Genomic DNA, 12,500 nt, shown 5'->3' on the forward strand with positions numbered 1-12,500 from the left:
ATAACCCCCATCACCACAACTCCAATAACAGTAACAATAATAATAACAATAATAATAATAATAATAATAATAATAATAATAATAATAATAATAATAATAATAATAATAATAACAACAACAACAAAAACAACAATAAAAGTAAGGCGGTAATAACAAGGGCAATAATACTAGTAGTTCTAATAATAACAGTAACAAACAACACAACACACCGCTTTAATCATCATAATCTGAATTGCTACTCCGCCACTTCAGTGAATATCGTAATACAAAAAAAAATAGTTTACATTGCGTTGCTTTAATTTTCCGACGGTCTGTATGTGTGTGTGTGTGTGTGTGTGTGTGTGTGTGTGTGTGTGTGTGTGTGTGTGTGTGTGTGTGTGTGTGTGTGTGTATAAATGGCGAATCACTTATAATATATATACGTAGGTAGTAATATAATACTTTTTTTCAATGACACATGAAGCAGGATGGTGACACAAGGAGAGAGGAGAGGGGGTAAGAGTCTTCCATGACAAAAAATATACATGAAATCTCGGCCTTCGTGCAATACATTCTATACGTAGTGTCTGTCTCCAGTATTATGTAAAATTTGGCGTTATGAAAAGTTCAAACGCAGTATTGTCATAATGATGCCTTCAGATTTTACAGGAAACGAAGCCATTTACTTTAATTTGGAAAAAGCGAACAAATGTGAGAGTGAGAAATGATAATTATGTAAAGCTTTTTTTTTTTCATTTCACATTTTTCTTTCTTTATTTCTTGCTGCTGCTGCTGCTGTTGCCGCTGGGTTTTTTTTTTTCCAGAGCTTCTCCTTTAATATTATATATGTGACATTTGCTCCTCCTATTTCCACATTTGTTTTGCTGCTGCTGCTATTGTTAGTAAGTCTATTGCTGTTGTTGCTACCAATACTACAACATTTGCTACCACCACCACCACCACCATCACTACTACGGATGATGCTGCTGCTCCTCCTATTTTTTTCTTTATTGTTACGACGACCTCCACCTCCATTACCCCTCCACAACCACCACCATCACCACTATTTCCATGGCTACTATTGCTAATAAAAGGTACATAAATAAAAATAAATAACATAAAACTCCAGTTGTGTGTAAATGTAGAGACTTCAGAGCAACAGGTCCCCATGCCAGTCATTACCATCACCACTTATCACCGCCATCACCACACATCACTCCTCATCACCACCTATCATCACTCCCATCACTACACATCACTAACTGCGTGCCGATGCGACGGATCCGCGGTCTGATAAATAATATATATTGCTGCCAAACTTCAGTGTTGATTTAGTGAACCCGTTGGCAAAGCGACGCGTTCACTGGTACGCAATGACTTGTGGTGAGGAGCTGGATGATGATGATAATGATGGTGGTGGTGGTGGTGGTGGTGGTGGTGGTGGTGGTGGTGGTGGTGGTGGTGGTGATGATGATGATGATGATGATGATGATGATAATGGTGGTGGTGGTGGTGGTGGTGGTGGTGGTGGTGGTGGTGGTGGTGGTGGTGATGATGATGATGATGATGATGATGATGATGATGATGATGATGATGATGATGGTGGTGGTGGTGGTGGTGGTGGTGGTGGTGGTGGTGGTGGTGGTGGTGATGATGATGATGATGATGATGATGATGATGATGATGATGACGATGATAACAAAAAGAGAAATGCGATAGTGGTAATTGCAGAAGCATAAGAAGCAGCAGCAGCAGCAGCAGCAGCAGCAGCAGCAGCAGCAGCAGCAGTAGTAGTAGTAGTAGTAGTAGTAGTAGTAGTAGTAGTAGTAGTAGCACCAATTCTTGTTCTCATTGTTAGTGTGAAAATAACAACAGCAGCAGCAGCAACAGTAACAACAATCGCAGCATCAATAGCAATATGCAACACAGCAACACACACGAAAAAAAAAGAAAAAGAAAAAAATCATGGCCCAATTATAGCCATGATATTGGACTATTCATCCGCCAACAAAAAGGGCTTACATCAATTCTTCCGCGGACAAAGCTAACACAATAAGTTATCACTCCAATCATCACATATTGCAAGGCACTGAAAGCCTCCAAATGCCACGCCATCACCAGCCTTTCGGACGCCAAAACCTCGCCGATTAACTCCACCCCGAGATACATTCGCTGCACAACTTGGATATATCAACCCATTTGTCGGATTCCAATGCTCGATTTTCTATGCTTTTTTTTTCGACATTCCGAGTAACACTATTACGTGACTCTGTGATGGTATTGGTTGATTCTACAGCAAGCCTTCCCACTCCCTATGTGTCATGTATGAGCTGCGACCTATCATTGGTGGATTCAGCGGGTGTTATGATTTCTGTACGGTTCATTCGTCTCTCTTTTGTGTTCAATATATCTTGCAGGGTAATGAATGCGTTACGTACGTACGATAGTTTGTTTATATTGCCAAATTACAATAACCGGAGTACTCATATGTATACGTATACGTTATGCAGAGAAAGTATTATTGTTGTCGGTGTTGTTAGTGTCCTATTATTATCACCATTGTTGTTACCTTTTTCTTGTCAACACCGTCGTGCTTCAAATAGCTGATATAAAAATAACAGATTAATTCTCTCTCTCTCTCTCTTGCTCAGTATGCAAATAATATCAAAGGACGAGATACGATGAGCTAGATTAAGTTTTGTAAAGAAAAAACAACACAACGCAACACACTACACACACACACACACACACACACACACACACACACACACACACACACACACACACCATCAGTCCCTCCATGAAGGTTTCTGGTTCCCTTCCATGAATTCTAAAGGTAATGATTTTATTTCCCACTTAGAGGTTCGTCACACAGAGTTGCCGGAAAGAAGTTCTTCAATTAATCATGGAAAAGTTTTCTCCCTTTCAAGCAGCAATGTTCGTTTTCACCTCCTTAACGACACGCTGGCGTCGACACATAATGGAATTTCTATTATTATCATATTCTTTCCTAGTTGCTCTCTTTACCCCTCATCTCTCTCTCTCTCTCTCTCTCTCTTGCGTCATTATCATAATCTGGCTCGTGTTTATTCTTGTTATGAGTTTCTTTTTACCATCCTTATTATTCGTTAACTACATTAATATTTTAACTTAACATCCCCCTTTTTTTTGTATTCATGTATCATTTTCCTTCTTTTGTTTTTTTCCTTTATTTCATTCTGTCTTTCTTTCTTCATCATGATCTATTTGCAGTAACGTCAGCAATACCATGTCATTTTCCTTATCCCTTCAAACAATGTATCTTCCTGTGGTACTGCTACATTTCAATTACTTTCTTTTCCTTTTCCTTCTCTGCGGAGTGTCTGCGAGACGTCCCATACAGCCTCGTGTCATTTGACGGTTCGTTCCCTGAAGAAATGTTTATTTTTCATCGCCAGGATAAAGTTAGGAGGAGGAGGAGGAGGAGGAGGAGGAGGAGGAGGAGGAGGAGGAGGAGGAGGAGGAGGAGGAGGAGGAGGAGGAGGAGGTGGTGGTGGAGGAGGAGGAGGAGGAGGAGGAGCCAGCACATTTACATTTAAATTGCCCCTTTGGTTCCTAGTGCCTGTATTACTCTCCTTGGCATCCCTTTCCCTCCTCTCCTTTTCCCCTGATTTCTTCTTTTTCAATTTTTTTTCTCCCTCTTCATTCTACCTGCCTGCTTTTCTCTCTCTCTCTCTCTCTCTCTCTCTCTCTCTCTCTCTCTCTCTCTCTCTCTCTCTCTCTCTCTCTCTCTCTCTCTCTCTCTCTCTCTCTCTCTGCGGTGTTTGTATCTTTCACTCCACTTCACACTCTCTTCGTTACATGATTCTCTGGCGCTTCTTCACCCAACCTTTCTTTACCACTCAACATTTTATTCTTCCTTTCTTCCCTGTATTCTTCCTTTCTTGTTCTTTTTCCGCTCCAATTCTCACACAAAATATTGTTTTATTCACTTTTCTTTCTATTTTACTTATTTCTTGTATTCATTTCACACTGGCGAGAGGAGGAAATGAAAATACGTAAGATAAAGTATGTAGACAGGTAGACAACACTAGATTCTCTCGGTTTGATTTAGAAGTGGGGTTTTGTACATGTAACCTTAACCTCATCAGTAATGGAACGTATTTTTTATCATGAATTTTTTGGTGTGATTTGACGATTTTATTGACGTTAGGAAGGGTTTATGGAGGTCACAAGATAACGGCCAGAGTCTTCACTATTTTAATCCTCACATAAGTTTCTGAAGCTGTATATAAAGCGCCAAATAGTAAGCAGAATGAATACGTAAACGCGTCCTGTTACTGAAGGGGTCAATCCTTTTAGTATCATTACGTTCCGGATGACACTAGCGGATTTCATTAAGTTTGGGAGCCTGTAACATATTACCAAGGAGTGAGACAATAATCAGCAGTAACTCGTGACCAGTAATGGAACATAATATATCTGATCTGTTCTAAGAAAGAAGCGAGAAACAAAGAAATAAAGCTGAAGGTAGTACGAGAATGCTCAAGTGAAAACTATGAAGAGAAATACAACACCGAGTATAATAAAGTTGTGTAGGAAAACAAAAAAACAAAAAAGAAATACTCAAAGAAAAGTGGACGTTTCCTGGAAAGTTAAAACCGCCCGCAGAAGAAACGAGTAAAAACAAAGCAACGATATTTGCACTTTGGAACTTTGGGAGAAAATTTAAGATCAACAGAAAAAAGAAAGGCACAAAGCGATACGATAAAGTGTTCGCTGGAAAAATGAAATCATACGAAATACAAATAGACACCGAAGAACATAAAGATAGATATGTAAAGATGAAAACCACCATAAAAAAATACAAAGGAGGTGAAAAAGAATTGACTGGCAAAGAAAAGACTAAAAGATACAACAACAACAACAACAACAACAACAACAACAGTAGCAACAACAATGGTGCTAGAAAGAAGTATGAAAGACAGTGTTACTCTGACATAACTTACCTCAACAAACACACACACACACACAAAGAAGCTGAGAGAGAGAGAGAGAGAGAGAGAGAGAGAGAGAGAGAGAGAGAGAGAGAGAGAGAGAGAGAGAGAGAGAGAGAGAGAGAGAGAGAGAGAGAGAGAGAGAGAGAGAGAGAGAGAGAGAGAGAGAGAGAGAGAGAGAGAGAGAGAGAGAGAGAGAGAGAGAGAGAGAGAGAGAGAGAGAGAGAGAGAGAGAGAGACCTAAGGGGAACCTGTGCACGCCTTCAATGGATCAGAAAAGGTAAAAAAAAAAAAAAAAAAAAAAAGGCAGGGAAAAAAAGAGTAAAGGCCCTGATCCAACATTCTCCATCCCTCCAATCAATGAGAATTTTTAAAGACCCAAGTATTTTAGTCACTGGTATTAATTAACGTGAAATTCATACTCCCACTGATCAGAAACTGGAGGAGGTGAAAATATAGAATGATATACACAAGGTTCCTAATTCCTAAACGCTTTGGGACCTCTTAAAATATTTTCAGATGCGCTAGACTGATATAATTCGGGTTACCTCCTCGACATTGGTGGAAAGTTATTGTTACACTGTCATTAGAAGCAATTAGGTGCACTTTAAAAAATCTCAATAACCTTCAATACAGTTTGCTGAAAGAAGCCAATATAAGCTGTTGAATTTCCGAGAGTGCAGACCCAAGATGACACACACACCAGTTAGTCTGTTAGCGTCTCGTACGCAACACTCTTAAGGATTGGGATACTGAAACTTAACTGCTTCAACATATACAAAAGTTAGTGTGAAAGAGTTGAATGACTCTACAAAAACTAATGTACCTCAAAAGAGAAAACCAACAAGGATTGCCTGAGGGGTTTGATGGAATGGCTATTAGAACTTGACATTTGTTTGAGTTTACCTGACTTTACTGAAACAAATAAATCTACAAGACTCAAAAGATTTAAACAACTCAATCACTCTTTTATGTTCTCAATGATGTGTTTCGAAACTGAACTCTGTAAACTTTCACCAGATCACTTCATCACGCTTGGCCAGTCATTTCTTCCACACGTTAACTTGATAATGTTTAAAGGTTTAGCGCAACGGATAATTAAAAAAAGTAGAGTACACTAAATACATTCGAGGTCGCACACCAATTAGCCTAAGAGCGTCTTTCATATAACACTGTCTATATAAGTTTACAATGTTTCTTTTTAATTTTACAAAAGCAAAATTTAATAAAGTAAAACGCATTAAGTATCGTCTAAGTTATACAGTAATTAATTTAATACGTATAACATATAACATTATTCAGTTAGTTATGTCGAAGGTGTTATGCTCAACTACAGGCGAGCGCGTTACGCTGTAAAGTAAAAGAGTATGTTGTGCTGCAGGGAAGGAGTGTAAGAGAAGACATCCATGTTATGTTATCAAGAAAGCGAATGATATGGTGTAGTGAAGGCCAGCACGTTATGGTGTGGTAACTGCGTGTGGTAAGGTGTAGTGAAGTGTCATGCTGTAGGGCAGAGCAATATGCTGAGAATGATGAAAAGGCAAAATGAAATCCTGGGGAAGGTTGAGCGTGGCGTGAGGATGAAACCCTGGGCCCGCCGTGAAGGACTCCAGGCAGAAGAGCAAACCTGGGATTTGCATAAACACCAAAAAATTTGAAATAAAGGCAGAAGCAATCCCGTCCTTACGTAGTGCTGGCGGAAGATCCACGTCTCCAGTACGAGGTGCAATATTATGCCTGAATAATTTAATGTCTCAGTAAACGTCTAAAGTATAAAATGGAAAGAAATTATGCAATCATCGAGAGATCTTAAATGTAACGTAAACCAGAACGGTGAAGGTGCAGCGTGTGTGTGTGTGTGTGTGTGTGTGTGTGTGTGTGTGTGTGTGTGTGTGTGTGTGTGTGTGTGTGTGTGTGTGTGTGTGTGTGTGTGTGTGTGTGTGTGATTGTATCACTTTTATTATTATCAGTACAAATGCTCCTGGTGCTAGTGCTGGTGGTGGTGGTGGTGGTGGTGCTACTAATTTTACTACCACTACTACTACTTCTACTAATACTACTTCTACTACCACTACTGTTACTACTACTGCTGCTGCCGCCGCCGCTGCTGCTGCTGCTGCTGCTGCTGCTGCTGCTGCTGCTGCTGCTGCTGCTGCTGCTGCTGCTACTACTACTACTACTACTACTACTACTACTACTACTACTACAATCATTATAATCATTATACTCATTATAATAGCTTTTATCATCACTACTGACACCATTATCACCACCATCAATAGCATCACCATTACAAGGCCTAGGATAATTGCACACATCTGCATGTGAGCATGTGGGAAAAAAAAAAACTTTCAGGATGAAGCAAAAATGCATATTCATTAAGTTTTTGCTTTACAGATTTTTTTTTTTCGGGTGGAGGGAAACAGCAAAAAATCCTAACACATTCTTCGCGCAGCAGATATTAAAATCAGATATTCAATACTGAAAGGCACGTGCTTAAAGGGAGTGTCCCGTCAAGCTACCTTTGGGCACGGGCGTTACTTTCATACTGCAATGAGCGATGATAATGACATGGAATTTACTAATGAAGAAAAAAAGCAACACGAGAAACACCTGTTTTTCCGAGGGCTGCTCTTGTCATTTAAGTTAAGAAAAATGCAGATATTTATCCTCAGTGTAGTGACAAGACATTCAAGGCTTCCCACAATGCACTACAGGCTCCAATGACCAGCTTGGCGTCACTAGTAAAGCGTGGGACTAGTGTTTTCCGGAGTGTCCTGGCAATGGTACGATCCGCGGCCAAAACACATCACTGGCCGGTGAACACATTCCGCCTTCAAATCAATTCCTCAGCGTTTCTGTGACACTGCAAGGCTGACGACAACACAAAAACACAATTGCAGCGTCTTCTTTCATATTTTTCTTTCCTTTCGTGGCATTTACATCATCTCACTTATTTCTTTTTACAGTGATGTTAACAACTTCAGTACTGCTACGCATTTTACTATGAGATTTGGGTATGATTAGACGATTTTATTTACATTACAAAGGGTCTTTGGACGTCAGAAGGTTAATGGCCACAGTGTTCAGTATTTAAATCCCGTTATAAGTTTCTGAAGCAGCATTAAATCACCATATACTAAGCACAATAAGTATGAGAACGTGTCATGGTACTGAGCAGGTTAACTAATGAAGTCCCCGTTCATCATTAAATATCAACTGGCATATTCTATTTACACTTTCGCTTCAATACCTAGCCATACCTTTTTAATGCATTTTTTCTCTCTTTTGTGTGCTATTTCTGTAGTATGGACAACAAAAAGGATTAAGTTAACATTCTATTCTCGTGTTTTCCCTCGCGTGTCTTCATGCAAACAATATCTGCAGTGCCATGAAAGTTGGCAGGAGAAGCTCATAACATTGAAAGGACCTAAAGAAAGGGTGACCTTCAGTGTCATTCTGAAGTCACACCAATTTTGTCCTCAAGCACTATACATCACCACCACCAGCACCACCACCACCACCACCACCACCACCGCCACCACCAGCTAACCCAGAAAGAAAACAGGTTGAAGTGCACTCACAGGTTGGCGAGGAAAATTGGCAGTCACTTAATTAGTCGCGTACTTCATCACGACACCTGGCCACTCATTACTCGCCGCTGCCACCATTGTGCGCTAATACTAACTTGTGAACTTAATACCTAAGAACATAACCCTCCCCCCTCTCTCTCTCTCTCTCTCTGTATTAATTTCACTTTCTCATAATAAAATCCTAAACAATTCTCCTCTAGTCATATGATGGGATAGTTTAAGGGATTTGCTTTTCTCTTTACCTTACATGTTTCCAGATATCTTGTTTTTCTAATCTAGTTTTACGCACACTGATGACACTTTCACTACGAATTCAATCTAACAAGTCATGTGTTTCTAATCTCCGCTTGTTCCCTACGTGGCCCCATGAATGGAGTTTTTGATCGAGAATTCTAATCACAATAATTATATATATATTTTTTGTTTGTTGGGGGGAGAGATTCGAATTCACATTTTCACCACCATATGCAACAATTCCCAGCACTAAAATTAATGAAATTTTTATAAACATTGAAAAGATAGAGAAAAAAAGTGAATTAAAAGAATAGAATCAGCAATTTCTAGCCAGTATAATGCTTGATAGTGGCCGTCGAGCAAGAAGAAATATTTTATAGAGGTTAGTAATACAGAAACAGGTGAAATAGCAGGAAAGATGTTAATGACATTATTTCGGTGCCCTCATGAGTGTCCACCAGGAATTGCAACTTTCTATCTTCTTAGTAAGGTGAGTGGAATCCAGGGTGTGAATTCTCTTGGTGACAGCAACTATAAAAAGCCACACCCACCACCAGCCGAGGGTTTTGTTGTTCAGCAAGCGATGGTCTCTCCTCACTATGACAACAAACATGGCGGCAATTATTTGTTCCACACAGCAGAAAACGTCCATATAATAACTGGTATGAGTTTCGTAGGAAGGAGACAAGATAAGTAGTGAATATGAACTAAATAAAACTACAATCTACAGATGTCTTCTGAATTCCAAATAAGGGTAATTTTCCTCATTTTTTAATGATCTTTTTTAAGGATATCTTTTCTTCACTAACATTGATGTGAATATCTGCTTTGTAATTAAAGATAGAATTCAGGAAACATTTATAAGTTGTATCTACATATTTTCTTTTCAGTTCATATACACTACCATTCTTGTCCCCTTCCTAAGATACACCTTTACCTGTAATGTACCACACCTCACTACACGCTGGCAGGTGTATTGTGCCGCCCTCGACATCGCCACATTGTTCACTGCGCGAGTATTTAATCTTCTGTAGAGGGTAGAGTCTGTTTCGTTCTTTGTTCAGCCAGCGGGACTCCTCCATATCGTACTTCTCGCTTCCGTTGTTTCATGGAATGTGTGCAGCGAGGCTCACCTGTTCCCCGTCCGCAGAGTCCACTACAGTACATCGCTTCTCCCATTCCAGTGCCTGTTCCAAAGCTGCTTATTGGTGTCTCGCTTACTTTCATTGTCTCCCCCTTTTCACTGAAAATTTCCGACACAAACGCAAAATACCTCGTGTGCAAGTGTGTGTGTGTGTGTGTGTGTGTGTGTGTGTGTGTGTGTGTGTGTGTGTGTGTGTGTGTGTGTGTGTGTGTGTGTGTGTGTGTGTGTGTGTGTGTGGTGACGGCTTCGGAATATCTAACCTGGATATTCTGTTTCTTCTCTACTTTTTCCTGCGTGCCTCCTATTCTCCTCTTCCTTCATTCCGACACTTGCTCTCTTTTCAAAATTCAGTGCAGCAAGATGCAACAACTCGTGTCAGATAATTACAGACACGTGAGGAAGGGAAGGGGCGGGAGGGCGGGCAGCAGGGACCGAGTCGCTCTCACTCAACTCGGCAGCAGGTTAATGAGTGGCAGAGCTCGGCCAAGCACGCCCTCACCCTTTACGTGCCCGCCTGCCATGTCTCTTTGCACGGCGTCCCGGCAGGTGTGTGGTAATTAGGTCACCTGTGCACGCCAGGATGGTTCAGAAGGCGCCACCGAAATTGCAAAGCCGCGACTCGCTCGGTAAGATGAGTGGGTCGGCGCCCCCCGCAGCTCACACTCGAGGCACCGCGACGCAGAGGCCAGATGGAACATTTTTATTTTACGAGAGACCATCGCCAGGCCCGGGGGAGTGGTGACCGCCCTCAGTGTGCTGCTGGAGTACCCAGAGAATCTTATTTTTATCCCTGTTGTGAGGCTGCCGGCGGTTCCTCGGGGCTGGGAATGGTTGTGCTGGAAAGGATTTTTGTTAATAGTGACACTGTTAGGTTCCAGCACGCCGCTCTGCCTCACTTGCTACATGTTACGAAGGTTAAATAATTTGCCAGTTTCTGGAACTCTATGTAAGATATTTAAAATTTAAAATGCTTCACACTTTCTATGACGAAGTTATGTTCTGCCAGGACCGGACGAAGGAAAGTTTTCAGGAATTTAAGTCTGCAGGCAAGGTATGTCTGGCTCGCCTGGTATTCGTTGCTTTTTCTTCGGCAATGAATATGCCTTTCTTTTATGTTTTATTTTTGATAACTTTGTATCTTGAGCGTGACTCGCAGCATGATTACTTTACAATATGAGGGAGATCGTTGTCTAACCAAGAATCAAAACAAAGATAAATGTGAATAAAATAAATAAATAAATAAATAGATATAAATAAATAAATAAATAAATAAATGAGCGAATAAATTATATATATTAAAGAATAAAAGAAACCTTCAACCATATATTTTTGTAATCAGTAACTACTTTTATTTATCAAACTGCATTATCATCGCCATTATCCTACAACAACAACAACAACAACAACAACAACAACAACAACAACAACAACAACAACAACAACAACAACAACATCAACAACTACTACTGTTACTTCTACAACAACTACTATTATCAGTAATGATAACAGTAATAAATTAAGAATAATAGCTTTGACTCTCCAAACAGAAGGAGCGTGGCGAGTTGGTGACCCGCAGTGCTTGGTGGACAGCGGGCCACAACCACGGCCACAACTTTTCTTATCCGACTCGAACTTTCCTCAGGAGAAGAAAGCAGGAAGCCGGGAGAAAACTGTCTATCTGTCACGCTGATCGGCGGCAAGTTTTGGATGGAGCGGCGCAGAGGTCATGGCTGAGCTGAAATACCTAACTTAACGCCTTTCTGATGTGTCGGTCAAGCTCCTGCGAGGACAACGGATGGCTTGGATGGACCTTTGAGGTGCCTGCGTACGTTCCTCACCGGCTTTACGCCTCACACTTGCTACAAAGGAATCTAACAATGCTTGGTTGGACTCGTATTTCGCTAACAGAACACAAAGGGCTTGTTGTATATCTCATATTTATTCCGCAAGGATGCCAAATAACTTAGATGGATTCTTATGGTATTACAACACACTCTAGTCGCTGTCATGCAAACGCTACATCACTGCACGGAACACTCGGTACATGAAAAAAAAAGCACGTCTTGCTTATAGCTATAGCACGAAGACCGCGAAATTCCAAGGGTCAGTGGCCACATTACTCTCTTCTTCCACACAATTCAAGGATCACAGAGGATCAACGTCAGGAGTAAGACCTCTGCCGCTCCGCCGGACCGCGTGCACACCCTGCCATCTACCACCACAGGGATGGAATTCGAAAAATATACGCGACTGACGGAGTTTCTTGAAATATTCAGTATGTTTGTCTCGTCCTATTTACTGTCTGAGCGTGAAGCGACATTGCCTTTGGGTGTGTGTATGTTTGTGTCATGCCAACTGCTCCTCCTCCTCCTCCTTGTCTTCTTCCTCCTCATTCTGCTTTTCTTACATGTTCACTCTAACCCTCGTCTCTGTGCAACATGACAAGCACCTTCATTGACTTTGTCCTTGGCTCGTGATGAACATTGCGTGTGTGTGTGTGTGTGTGTGTGTGTGTGTGTGTGTGTGTGTGTGTGTGTGTGTGTGTGTGTGTGAACATTACCTCTCTTCCCTTCC

Source organism: Portunus trituberculatus, chromosome 43, assembly GCF_017591435.1.
Source record: "Portunus trituberculatus isolate SZX2019 chromosome 43, ASM1759143v1, whole genome shotgun sequence".
NCBI lineage: Eukaryota > Metazoa > Arthropoda > Malacostraca > Decapoda > Portunidae > Portunus > Portunus trituberculatus.